The sequence below is a fragment of the Protopterus annectens genome, chromosome 9.part0 (assembly GCF_019279795.1).
Source record: "Protopterus annectens isolate FY-2018-M chromosome 9.part0, PAN1.0, whole genome shotgun sequence".
Taxonomy (NCBI): Eukaryota; Metazoa; Chordata; order Ceratodontiformes; family Protopteridae; genus Protopterus; species Protopterus annectens.
Window position 1 is genome coordinate 422,716,403 of NC_056743.1, and position 14,399 is coordinate 422,730,801.

At 42.7% G+C, this 14,399-nt stretch overlaps 1 protein-coding gene across 1 annotated transcript in view; it reads right to left on the reverse strand.

The window, feature by feature from the left end:
- The window catches only part of LOC122811247 (cGMP-dependent protein kinase 1-like), a 4,027,247-nt gene that overhangs the window by 1,259,612 nt on the left and 2,753,236 nt on the right, over nt 1-14,399 (reverse strand). The window lies entirely within an intron of this gene.

Consider the following 14,399-nt stretch of genomic DNA (forward strand, 5'->3'; position numbering starts at 1 on the left):
CATTGTGCAAGGCCAAGAATACAGCTTCCACGGGACCAGATAATATCCCTGGCTGTGTTCTATATGAACTACAAAGCAAACTGGCACCACATCTGTGTGCCCTCTGTTCAGTCACAGCCTCACCTCAGGCTTTGTCTCTACTGAATTTTGCACGGCTACAGTCATCCATCTCCATAAAGGGGGAGCTCCTCTCCATAAAGGGGGAGCAACTACAGACCCTGGGAATTATCGCCCCATTAACCTGATGAGTCTAAAATGTAAAGCAATGGAGCACATCATGGACCAGATTAACAAAGATATAGGAAATCTGCAAGCTCTAGAACCCATGCAATTTGGCTTTGTGAAAGGGAGATCATGCCTGCTCAACCTGGTTGACTTCTGAGTCAGTCACTAGGGCTATGGATGAAGGTAAGTCAGTGCATACAGCCTACCTCGATCTGGCCAAGGCCTTTGATACCATTCCTCACTCTGGAATTATTGGTAAACTCACCAAACTAGGCATCAACCCCTATATCACTAGGTGGGTTGCAAACTGGTTCACAGATAGAACACACAGTGTGAAAGTAGCAGACTCCAAGTCAGACTGCCAACCAGTCACAAGTGGAGTCCCACAGGGATCGGTCCTGGGTCCTCTCCTGTTTGGCATCTACTTCTCAGAAGTCTAGGCCAACACAAAGGGACTCTGGCTGACCAAGTTCGCAGATGACTGCAAGCTGGGAGCCATTATTAACTCACTAAGTGATGCAGACATCCTACACAAAGGCCTCACTGAGACCAATGACTGGTGTCGAAGCCATGGCCTTAAGCTTATCGCCAGAAAATGCGTCATCATCCTGTTTGGTAAAAACTCAGTTCCCACTAATTACCGCATCGATGGGAGCCCACTGAACACTGAAGGTGTTATAAGAGATCTGGGGATGCAGGTTGACAGCAACCTCTCCTTTGACCACCACATTGACTCTGTGGTCAGAAAGTCCTTCTGTGTGGCACATCTCATTACTAAGGGTTTTGCATCCAGGAAGAAAGAGGTCATAGTCTCTCTCTATTCTTCTCTCATTAGACCAGTCATCGAGTATAATGCCCCATTTGGCATGTACCTCACTAGACACCTGCAACAGCTGGACAGGCCACAGAAGTACCTCACAAAGAGGATCCTAGGCATTAAACACATGCCCTACATGGACAGACTCAAAAAACTCCTGCTATTCTCCGTCTCATATCGCCTACTTAGAGTTGATCTCTGCTCGACTTACAAACCCATGTCTGACCCAGCTCTGTTAGAAATGCTACATCTAAAGAAATCCCAATCCCTCCTCACCACATGCTCCAGAGACCTCAACCTCATTACCACAATCAACAGAACATGCTGGAGGAACAGGTTCCTCACCCAGAGACTGCCCATGCTCTGGAACAGACTTCCCATACATGTCAAGCAGAGCACCTCACTGTCCCTCTTCAACAGAAATATTGATGAGTGGATGGGTAATAGAAATTTCACCATGGGGAATCACTCCAGTGGCTGTACTTGATAGACGCACTGTGAACTAACGTTGGGCGGCGCGATGCCAATGGGCTAGGCTTGTAAAGGCTCCAGGTCCATTAGCCTAGTACACACCTACGTGATATTAACATGCACTGCCACTATTGAAGTACTTGGTCATCTAGGATATGGGAGGTGTGTGGAGTTAAATTGTTCCACTTTCCATTCAGCTGCACACATCAGGTCTCACTTATAGGAGGGAGGGAGAGAGAGAGTGGGCAAGCCAATAATAATGAACCACAACTGTGCTCTGGTCATTTAAGATATGGGAGGTGTCTGGAGTTAAATTATTCCACTTCATTTATAGCTGTGCACGGCAGGTCTCACTTATAGAAGGGAGAGAGTACCAGCCAGTAAGCCATCTGTTCTGTGATGCATCTGCAGAGAATGAAAAAGAATGAATCTCTTAAATGTAATTTAGAAATATTAATTATTAAATATGAAGGCATAAAGTACTAGCAGCATAAGAGGATAAAATAGGAGAGAAGACAAACAGGTAAAACGAGAAGAAAAAATATAGAAGGATCTGATGTTGTCCTTTTCATTCTTCCTCAATAAATGGATTATGGATCTGACTCAGCCGCATACTACAGACTTTGGATCGAACTCTCGAGCTCCTCCTCCTACCCATAATGCCCTAGTCCACCCCCAATACCCCAGATCTCATTTGCCACCATCACGCACGGACATGAGATCCTTCTCTCGTAAAATATTTTCTTATCTTTTACCATAGTGTGTGCGTGTGTATATATATATATATATATATATACACACACACACACACACACACACACATATATATATATATATATATATATATATATATATATATATATATATTCCCCCACCTTACCTTTTCCAAATTTAAACTCCCCTCTTAGTTTTCTGGATTTATTGTGTTTGGCTCCTACAATTTTTATAGTAATTTCTCAGACATACCATTGCTGCCATTTTGTCTTTCTTCTATAATTCCTATCCTATTTAACAGGGTATTTCTTTTTTACCATTGGTGGTAATTTCCCTTCTAAAAAAAAAAACAAAAACCTGTCCTTGCTTTAACTATTTTTCTCTGTGGATTTTTACTGTCAAATCTGACAAGCTGGCAGGTTTCAAGAAAAGGACTTCTTGTAGGCATAAAATCCCTAACTTGGGCACCCACAAGGAGTACTTCAGTTTCTTAGGTGCAGCTCATTTAATACAAACTGTATAATTTGTGCAGGATTTAATTCAAAAGCCATAGCTGACAGGCATAGTAAGCTTGTGCTTAAAGGTTTGCTTCCTCCCTCATCTTCTTCCTCTTCAGGGGCTCAAACCCCAGTAAGTCTTCAAAAGCTACAGAGCACAGGAAGTGTTCGCCTACAAAGTCTTCTGAGACTTCTTCAGAGCCATCATCAAAGTTCCCAAATTGTTAGATACAAATTGGGCGGACCAGGAAAGACAGACTGTAGATGCTAAGCTTTTTAAATCCAAAACCTTTGGATCCTATTGTTATTCCAGCCAGTCCTACTACTCAAATTATGGATCCTAAGCTACGCATGTCTTACACACACAAAACTCACGCACCCAAGTTCATGATCTCCCCCTTGGCTCCATTTTCCTTTTATGCAGACACCTAAAATGCATTCTAGACCTCAGTCAACTACTTCATCCATCAGATCCTCCAGGAGTCCTTCTGAAGGAGATGTGGATAGGACGATGCAAAAGGTCCTCAGAGCTCAGATCCAGGTGGGGATTTTCTCAGCTCTGTCCCCCAGTGGATCTGAGAGTCTTTTGCCACTATTCATACACTTATCTTCTTCTCTGATCCATCTTTTGGTTTCAGTGTCCCAGGATCAGCTGTTCCAAGAGTTCCAGAATCAGATCCAAAGAGAATTACTTCTTACACTCTGACAGTATTCCTGACTAGTTCTGTTCCTATGCTTCAGATCAGAATGAGTCCCAGAGCTGAAGCATCTGCTCACTGGGGCCAGGATCTACTCTGATGATGTCGGATCCATCCCTGCCTCTTGGAGACTTGGCACTGGATAGCTCTGGTTTGGTTCCCTCCTCAAAGCATAGATCAGTTAGGAGTTGTGATCTACCCATGTTGGAATAATAGGCTCTGGTGCAGGTGGCCACAGATTCTCCACTTCTGTCTGCTTTTGAGGTTGTGGAAATGGTCTTTTCTCATTCTAGAGCTCCAGTCTCTCATTTTCCCTTGGATCCTACCCCTATTCACTGTTTGGTTCCGAGCTCTGATTCCATCAAACCTAATCCACAGGGGCAGCCAGTTCCACCTACCTTCCAGTCGGTTCTCATGGAAGAACTTCCCGTCTCTTCCAATATCTCCCCAGAATGTCCCCCTGAGGAGGTCCAATGAAAGAGAACATGCAAGAGGAGGCACATAGTTTCCCCTTTGGAATCTCTAACTGAAGATACTGATTCTGAGGAAGGGGAAGGATCCCCCAGATAACCACCTGATGATGTCTGATTTGGAGACATTTCAGAGATCCTTAAATAGAAAGATGGTTGATCCATCAACAATACTTCTCCAGAGGAGTCTGCATTTCAAGAGGCTTTTGGTGCTGGCCCATCCACGTCTTGGGTGACTCCCAGGCTAATGAGCTCATCAGCCTGGCCTCTAACCGGGCATGGAAGGAGCCAAATTCCACTGAACCTATCCCACATTGCCCAGACAAGTTTTTAGCCCTGCCAAAGGATAAACCCTACTGGAGTCCCTGTCGATGCAATGGTTGTGGTGGCAGTCACCAAAAAGGAGCTAGCAGCGCTCCACTGTCCTGTCCACCCCCCCCCCAACAGAGACTCTAGCACACTGGACAGATCTGGAAAGAATGTATTTGATTCAGCGACCTTCACACTGAGGTCCCTGAACTATATATATATGGCGCACTTTACAAGGTTACAGAGAGATTTGACAAAAGAACTATCAAACTCCTTCTCGGATTCCATATCTGCAGATGATTTCAAAAGATCATATTCTCAGCTGACCACTCTTTTGCTAATTTCCTATGCATCCATGAGGTCAATCTCTCATGCAGCAGAAGGTGCCTTCACGGTCAACCGGTTCAGGTATTGCCCTAAGGAGACATGCCTAGATGCGGCTATGCGACTTTGCTGAGACTTAAGTTTTCTTTCATCAATGATCCTTTTGATGGAACATCCTTGTTTGGCCCTTCTGTGAAAAATGCTTACCCGCAGTGAACAAGGAGCAAAGACCATGTCTGCCATAGGAATTAAATTTTCTACCCCTCAATAAACTTTTAAAAGGAATCAGAGAGATGAAAAGAAAATGTGGTTCCACAAATCCAAGGAACCTTTCCAGGACTCATGCGGAGACAACAACTTCAGAGGCAGAGGAGGGAGTTCATATGGAAAACACCAACCTTGAGGCAGAGGAGGCCCACAAAATTAAGGTTCCTGAGATTCCTTTCCGGACAGACCCTTTCAGCGCACTTGAAGTGTTTCCTGATTGCCCACCTCTGAAGATACTTGGGTGCTAAAAATAATATCCAGAGGTTACTTCATATCCTTTTCCCAGATTCCACTTTCTAAAAGAAGGAAGATCCATGACATTCCACCCAGAGAGAAGTTGCAGCACAAGAAATTCAAGAGAGTCATCCAGGAGGTCCAACCAGACCAAAAAGGATTCAGAACTTATTCACGTTTGTTTCAGTGCCAAAAAAGGAGAGACACCTGAGACTATTTCTGGATCTAAGCAAATTAAATTTGTGAAGAAATCAAAGTTCTAAATGGTCACAGTTCAGTCCATTCTGCCATTTCTAGGCAGCGATGATTGGATGTGCTCCAAAGAGCTTCAGGATGCATGCAATCAGATCAAAATGGACAGGTGATCCCGGAGACACTTACACTTTCAGCTGGGATCCAGTCACTACCAGTTCAGAGCCCTGCCCTTTGGACTCACCACAACCCTTAGGGTGTTTACCAATTGTATGGCAGTGGTGGCAGCTCAATGCAGACTAAAAAGATTCAAGAGTGTTTGTATCTAGATGACTGGCTCCTCACTGCTCCTAGAGCAGTCCAGAGACTATTTGCTCGAGATTTGTCAATCACTAGATAGAACAGTCAAATTTGCCAAATCAAAAATGGAACTGGAAAAGAGCCTGAAGTTTATTGGTGCCCCTCTGAACACAACTCAGACTACTTCTTACCTTCTCACCATATAGGCACACACATATCTCAGGTTCATCTAATTCTATTTCATCCTGCTCTTCCTGCCAGACTTATTCTTCAAGATTTAGGTTCCATGGCAGCGGCAATAGTTCTAGTCCCTTTAGTATACTACTTTATGCGTGCCCTTCAACGGACTCTAGCTTTTCAGTAGTCTTTTCTTTGATAACCCCTATCATTTCCAGTCAAACGTACCCAAATATGCAAATGCCACACAGTACGACGTTGTCCTGTTCAATTCTCAGCTACAGCGTCTTCTGTGTGAAGACATCGTGAATGGGCGTACCTTCATTGAAGGTTGTGCGTCAGAGCTGGCAACTCGGCACATAAAAATCTACTGCCAATCATTAGCGGACCGGAGTTCCGCTGTGGTGACCCCTAACCGGGAAAAGCCGAAAGACACAACAACAACTGGTGGATCCAGTCAGATGACATTTACCTAGATTGACCTTTCTTTCTTCCTCCCCATTGGCCACAGTGGCCATGGATGCCTCCCAGCTGGGATAGGGGGCTTATTCTGGGAAAGACAGTCCAAGGCACGTGATCCTCTCGAGAGCCCAATTTGCATATCAATGCCCTGGAGATGAGAGCAGTCCTTTTAGTGTTGTAAGCATTCCAAGATGCTTTTCCTCTAGGAACCATTGCAATTCAAACCAACAATATGTCTGTGGTCTGGTACATCAATAAACAAGGCCAAACTCAATCTTAACCCCTTTGCCAAGAAGTCATGAGGGTGTGGCTATGGGCGATCTCCCCCAACACCTTTCTACTAGCAGTGCACATTCCAGGGAAACCAACGTGCCAGCAGACAAACTCAGCAGGTTCATTCTAATGGCATACAAGTGACCTCTCATCACATGGCAGAGAAGATTTTCTGCTGTTGGGGCCAGCCATGCCCCAATCTCTTTGCCATCTCCCCATAACTACAAATGGAACAGGTACTTTGCCCTGATCCCTCCTCAAGGGGGAGTCACCAAGAGATGGTATAGTCCACGTTCGGCCCTCTAGTCTCCTTTACTTCTACTCCCAAGTACCTCTGATCACAAAATTCTTACATAAAGCAAGTCAGCTGAAGTGCTTGGTCATCCTCATTGCCCCTTTCTGGCCTCACCAGATCTGGTTCCCCTTCCTTTGGTCTCATCTTCGTTTTCTTCCCTGGACACTGGACCCAAGTCCAGACCTTCTGTTACATCCCTTGGGGATACATCATTCCAATATCCCTGCCCTCAAACTAAAAGCTTATTTTTTCCAGTTCCACTAGTAGTCAGACAGCCAAGGCTTTCTTCCCCAGTATTTGCCATACTGTCATCCTTGCAAAAAGGATCACTCATGTGGCAGCAAAATGATTTACAAGAGTAAATGGAAAAGATTTTCATTTTGGGCTCTGAGAAACAACACTGACTGTCTGTGCTGTACTAGAGTTACTGGCTTCTGTTTTCAAAGAAGATGCTAGTTTTTCCATGATCAAAGTACAATTGGTAGCCATATCAAATTTTCATGAAGGGGACATAAAGTATCATTCGGCTGCTTCCAAGTTATGCAAGACTTTCTTTAAAGGCACCTTCCTCCTTAGACCTCCAGTAGAGGATCCATCACCTCCCTGGGTGTGGTACTGCAAGGTTTGAATCAAAAACCCTTTAAACCTTCAGCAAAAACTGACTTAAAGTATCTGTCTTGGAAAACAGACTTTTCAGTGGCTATTACTTCTGCTAAAAGGATTTCTGAACTCCAGACTCTTTCATCAGTCTTGTTACATTATGAATCAGCTCTGGTTTTTTACCTAAAGTGGCTTCTGAATCTAACATTAACCAAATTATTCATTTACCAGACTTCCTTCCAATTTTTTCAAACAAAGGAGAATACAAGCTACATTTTCTGGATGTGCACAGACAATTACTTTTCTATTTATACAGAACAAAAGAATTCAGAAAAACAGACCAGCTGTTTCTCTCCTTTTCACCAAGTCAGTTGAGTTCTTCAGTTTCTAAAGCTACATTGCCTAAATGGATAACTAATTGCATTTTCTGGATTTATTCCCAACAGGGCCTTTCTCTACCAAGAATGCCTAAAGCCCAATCAACTAGATCCATGGCCACTTCATCTAATTTTTGGTCAAGAACTTCTATTGATATTTGTGCAGTAGCATGGTCCAATGCTCGCACCTTTGTTACTCATTCAAAATTGGATGTAATTTCAAGAAGTAGAGCTGCCTTTGTTTCAGCAGTTCTCTAGAATATCCTTCCATGAGGGCCACCCAAGATTTATGTAGCTGGGGACTGTGTCCCATTCACTGAAGGAGAATGAAAAGGACAACATCAGATTTAACAGTTATGTACTCACCATAACTAGACATCTGTGTTGTACATTTTCATTTTTTCTCAGCTCCCCCCCCTCCTTCCCCCTTCCTGTAATCTTCTGGAGTGACCTGACAATTTCTTTGCTGCAACCTACAGCTCAAGGTTTGAGCCTTACTCTAATATCAACATTTTCTCTTTATTTGTTAAAGGCTTTATTACAGCAAATTCGGTCTGAGGTATTGAGGATGGATTAGGGAGGTATGGGTAGAGGGAGGAGCTCAAAAGTTGGATCCAAAGTCTGTAGTACACAGCCTAGTCAGATCCGAGGATCGAATCAGTTACCCATTCGGTAAGGAAGAATGAAAATGGACAACACAGTTGCCTAGTTATGGTGAGTACTCTGTCTAGCTAAAGATCCCAAGAAAGAATCCACAGCACACTGTTAACTTTGTAAAATAGTGAAATTTGTTGAGCAACCACCACCAGTGTGTGTATGTGTGTGTGTGTGTATGTATATGCACAGACACTTACTTGTTTTGCTGCAATTTGCCTGCAAGACATCCATTTTCTGCTTTGCGTATACACTGAAGAAGCTCCATTTTATAAAGGGAAACTTGGTTTGCTGCTGAAAGTTTTTGGTGATGATGCTCAATAAATGTAACTGTTTTATTCAGTTAACGTGGCACTGTGAATTCTTTTTGGGGATCTTTGCATTAACATTTTCCATGAGCAACAGTTTTGTGAGTAGCTACGTGCAACTTAATTGATGTTCAATAAACAAACTGTCTTACTGGCATAAAGGTAGTAGTGGTTTGCTATCATATCTCTGGCAGTATATCAAAGCTCAGAACTCAACCACCTGCCTTGGCTGTGGATGTTTTGAACCAATCACCTGGGAGAAGCGGGACTGTCTTTCAGACCCACAGACAGGACCCAGTCAGTTTTCTACTGTCAGTAAGAGATGGATCTCGGAGAAGACTGCTTCTGACTCTGGAGTTTACAAATGCTGAGCTCAGATTTTACTTCTGCCTTTTCTATCAGTACTCGAACAGTCTATTCTGCTATTTTTACTTGTATTTTTAATATGCTTCTGTTTTTACTTTGACTAGTACAGTAAGCTGTTGACTAAAAGGTTCATTTGTAAGTTTTGACAGGAAAATGTGCTGATATTGCATTGTTTTCTTTGGAGCTGACTATTTGAGATGATTCAGTAGGATTACGACATTTTAAATTATTTTGCTGCCATTTTGCATATTAAACATTTCTGACAGAAATTTCTCATCAGTTGATTTATTTCTGGTCTAATGTTGCTTTAGGCTGTATCCATGGTCTTTAGATAACTATTTAGATGAATAGTGGGATTTGTCCATCTTTTTAGTGGGCTGATTGTGCAGCCAGTAGTTAGTATTAAGCTACCTAGTTTCTTGTCCCCTGACTTGATGGATTCAGATACAGTGTCCCCACTCCATCTACCCTTTCTGCAGCTACAGTTTGTGACCGAGTTGCCACTCCATCTACCCTTTCTGCAGCTACAGTTTGTGACTGAGTTGCCTAGCTTCAGGCAGGCTGTCGGTCCACTTGCCTTCTTTTATGTCCAGCTCCCCTGGCGTGGTGTTAGTACCACAACTGTGCATAACAGAAGGGTCAGACATGTCCTCCACGAATACCTTTCAATTCTACAGATTTTTACAGAATGTCCAGATTTTTTGCTCATATTTTTGGTTTGTTTTTTTATAAAATTGTGGTTTTCAGTCAAATAATTGGCAAATTATTGAATACTAAAGTCAGAAAATAATGACAGAATTTGAGTTTCAGACTTCATACCCTTCAAAAAATTCATGTTAATACAAAATATGTTATTTTATCAACTTTCTAAGTTTGTAAAAGCAATATTTAAAAGTTGTCTATTATTTGGGCCTTTGTTCCCCCATTATTTAAGGCTTTGTTCATATTTCTTCCTCTAAGATGTTGAGCGGTATGCCTCCAGGGATGTACCATTGCCTGATCACGCACAGAGAACCAAATTCTTTAGGTGCTGGGGAAGTCATGGGTACAGAATCTGTCATGAGTGTTGATACGTCTCCAACCAGGGATTCTCCCACTAGTGTAGTACATGCTTGAAAGAAACAAGAGACTCACCATGGTGCAGGGCAACCATCTCCAACTGTGTTTCAGCTGAGTTGGTTATTATGGTTAGATCCATTCAGGCCATTGATTATGAGGTGCAAAAGGTTTTGACCAACACCAGTGCTCTCATTCAACCACTACAGAATCCGGATTTTGTAGGGGAAGTGTCAGAGTCTGATCAGTCTGTTTTCTCTGAAAACAAACTGGTACAGTAACCGAAACAGATGTTTTCTTTTTCCCATATGCTGAGTAGCTTTAGGAATGTATTCTTTTGGGAGCAATCGGCTAACCCAACATCAGCAGGATGTATGATCTTTTAGAGGACGAGGCCCTGGACACGGCCACAATTTCTCCACTGATTACTCTGTTGGAGGATATTTTTAAGTACAATTGCAATTTTCCTTTGCTGAAAGATTTTCTGCTTAATAAAATCTCCAGACTCAGTCATTTCAGAAATTCTAGGCAATGGGCTAGAATCTCATGGAAAGAAGCTGGTGCAGGCCAGTAGTGTAGTTTTTAAAGTGTTAACTCCCAGTGTATTTGTGGAAGTTTCTGTTGAAATGTATGTATAGTTTCGAAGAATATGCTGCAAAATTACTTGTTAAGCAAAAATTATTTGGGAAAGTTATTGTTACCAATACTTCATAAGTGTTTATATACAATTTAAGTGCCATAGAAGGTGGACAACACTGTTTGTAGAAATACACTGACATCTGATATGAGAGAGGTGTGCATGGTTACCCAGCCTGAACTTTTCTGACAAATTTAAAAAATGAGAATTTGAATGCTTCACTTGATTCTGATTGTGTTTTTGGTACAGTAGCTAATCAGATCCCTACACACTGGGATAAGAGAAGTAGACTGATGCAAGGGATGTGATTTTATACCCAACTTTCCCACCAATTAGTGAGTTCATTTTCAGTGGTCTATCTGAAATCCCAGCTGTACAAAAATCAAGATTCCTAGAGTAAATGCCATGATGAGATTTCTTAAAAGGATAACGCCTCTACCAACTTTTGGCTTTGCCATGGCACATCATTCTCAGGACCCTCTCTGGGTACCAGAAGTTGACAGTTGGCTTTCAGCAAGACAGACTTGCCATCAGTGTTTCCAGTGAATGGGTGTTCTACTTTGTTGTCAGAGGTTAGAAGTGGAAGGAACATCTGCCTCCATTCTAGGGAGTTTCCTACTCACCCTTCAGGCCAGACTTGGTTCTTCCATCCTGTACTCCAGGGGACCAAACAAATTGTTTTTACACCAGAATATCACTGGTTCCTAAAGGAGGTGTCCTGGAGACCAGGTTAGATCTATCCTTTCTGAACACTGTAAAGTCCTCAAGTTCAATGCTCATTGTGCAGACACAGTGCTTCCTCTCCTCCTAGACCACTGCTTCATGGTGATTATGGACCTCAAGGATGTGCATCATCTTATTCTTTGTATTCATTGCTTCAGAATATATCTGATATTTTGTTGTGTCAGTTTGCAGTTCACTGGATTGTCCTTTTGGATTTCCATGGCACCTCAAGTGTTTAACAAATGCCTTGCTCTCATGGTGGCTCACTGTCGGACTATTGGCATTTACAGTTTTCCTTACTTAGGTGACTTGCTGATCTGCACAGAGTCTGTGACCATGTGTTAGGAAATGCTAGAGAAGATCTCAGCCTTACTCTTTTAGCAAGGGTGTAAGTTGTATTCTGGAAGTCGTGCCTGACAGCCTTGCAAAGACTTGTCTTCCTGGTGTGCTTTATCAACTCCAACAAAAGAATGACCTTTCTTCCCTAAAACAAGGTCCAGTCTTACCAGATGGTGTTTCAGGAATTCTCCAGGAGGAACTCTGCCTTAGCAAGAGGATTCCTAAAATGTGTAGTGTCTATGAATCTTATGATACCACTGACCCATCTCCACATGTGGAATATTCAGTGGCATGTCCAAAATGGTTTCCTCTGAATCTTAGATAACTGTACTGGCTGGCCTTCAAGTGAGAGTTACAGTGGTGAGAAGCACAGCTAAATATCAATCCAGGGCTTCCTTTTTTTCCTTCTGTTCTATCACAGTCTGTCCTGACAGATTCATCGGACTTTGCTTGGGAAGATGTGTCAATGGGGGTACAAGTGCAAGCTACCTAAGCTCCCATGGACACACACAGGTACATTAATATCAAGGAAATGGTGGCAGTGTTCTAGGCATTGAAAGTCTTTCACCACCTATGGAACCTGATCCTCAACTTGTGGTCATGGACAGAACCACAGACATATGGTACCTCAACAGACTTGGGAGTCCGTGGTCATATCCTCAGTGCTGGTTGGTAAAGATGGCCTGGGAGCTGGCTTTCCAGCATGACTCTTCAAGCATCATACATCCCATCAGACCAAAATATTGTGGTAGACAGACTGAGCAGATCCCAGGTAGACTTGCATGAATGGAAGCTCAAGGCAATGGTGTTCCAGAATCTAGTTCAGATGTGAGGTATTGCCTTAAATAGATCTGTTCACCTCCCTTCAAAACAGACAGCTAGAGAAATGCTATTTCAGACTTCCTTACAGCGATGCGTGGAGGACAGACGCAGTCTAATTCCTTTGGAGTTCATGTCACTGCGTGTTCTACCTTTTCTATTGATTTGTAATGTACTTCCAAAGATTTAGCAAGAAATACTAAAGAAGATTGCGGTGACACCCTGTTGGCATAGGCAATCTTGGTTCTCCCTTTTAATGGTATTGGTCAAGGGCAATTACCACAGACTTCCTCACACTAGATTTACGTATGCAGTCTCAGGGGCAACTGCTGCACCGTAATTTGGAGCAACTACAACTGACAGCCTAGATGATTCAGTCTTGACTCCATTTAGCCATTTGTTTCATGAGGATGTGCAGTGGGCAGTAAAGGAGGCAAGTAAACCTACTACTAGAGAATCTTATTTTTACAAATACATGAGGATTTCTAAATGGTGCTTATACGGGGACAGAGGGGTCCATCAAGGTTAACACCCCTTTGGTGTTCAAATATTTGTGTGAGCTACTTTAGGATGGCTTATTGTATGCATTCATTATGGTGCATTTAAAGGCAATCTCTCTGCTTGTCTGCCAGTGGATCCCCCTCTTTCTTCTCCTTTGGTAAAACAGTTCCTGAAAGGAATATTGTATACAAGTCCCCCCTCACAAACAAATTCCACCTTTATGGGATCTCAACTATGTTTTGGAGAAATCAACCTTACCACCTTTTAAACCTGCTACTCAGACTGATCTGAACTTCTTAACGTGGAAAACTGTTTTGCTTACTTCTCTCACTTCTGCAAGGCGAGTCTCTGAGTTACAAGCTTTTGTGTTTAAACAACCTTACCTGATTTTCCAAAGGGACAGGGTTGTATTGTGCACTGATTCCTCTTTCATGAAGAACGTAGTCTCAGAATTCATCCCCAGTCAGTCCATTAACATCCCTATGTTCTTCCCAGAATCCAAGAATAAGAGTGAGAGGATACTTCATATGTTGGATGTGTATCAGCAGGTCAGGTAATACATTGACAGAGCAAAATCCTTCAGGAAGGCGGAAAGGTTTTTTTTTTCTGCAAAGGGGTAAAGAAAGATCAATCTGTCTCTAAGCAAACTACTGCACATTGGTTATCCTCTGGTATTGTTTTTTTGTTATTCCCACCATGGCAAGGCAAATTCAGGTAAGGTAAAGTTGCATTCCATTGGGGCCTTTTCCTCTTCAGCAGCTTATTAGAAAGGAGTGGACTCAAGGTGTTTTAGAGGTAGCAGCTTGGTCCTCTGTCTGTGCATTTTAAAAAGTACTACAAGATGGATGGCCTTTCTAAATCCTGAACAGGCTTCACTTGGCCCATTCAACAGGGGCTACTAGAACCTTATCTATCCTCCACCCAGGTTGGCTAAGCTTTGGTTTGTTTGTTTGCACAAGTCCTACATACCTGTTACAATGGATGTTTGTAGAACACACTGCTTTACTGGCATTGCCCACCCATCATCCGCACTTTTTGGATGAGTATAGTTGGGTGTTGGAGTTGCAACTGAGTTTTGATCAGCAGCATTTTTTGTGTGTGTGTTTGTTTTTCTTGTTTGGAACACTAGGTATTTGCCAGCGTGCGTTTTTATCTTCTCTTCCTTCTAGGTCCTGTGGAAAATTGAATGGGACAGGTGTGTGGATCTGAAAGGCATCCCCTGTTCTCACAAATAATTGGGTTCATCACCCCCACAGACAGACAGGTGGGGGAGGAGTTCTGATCTTTGATATAC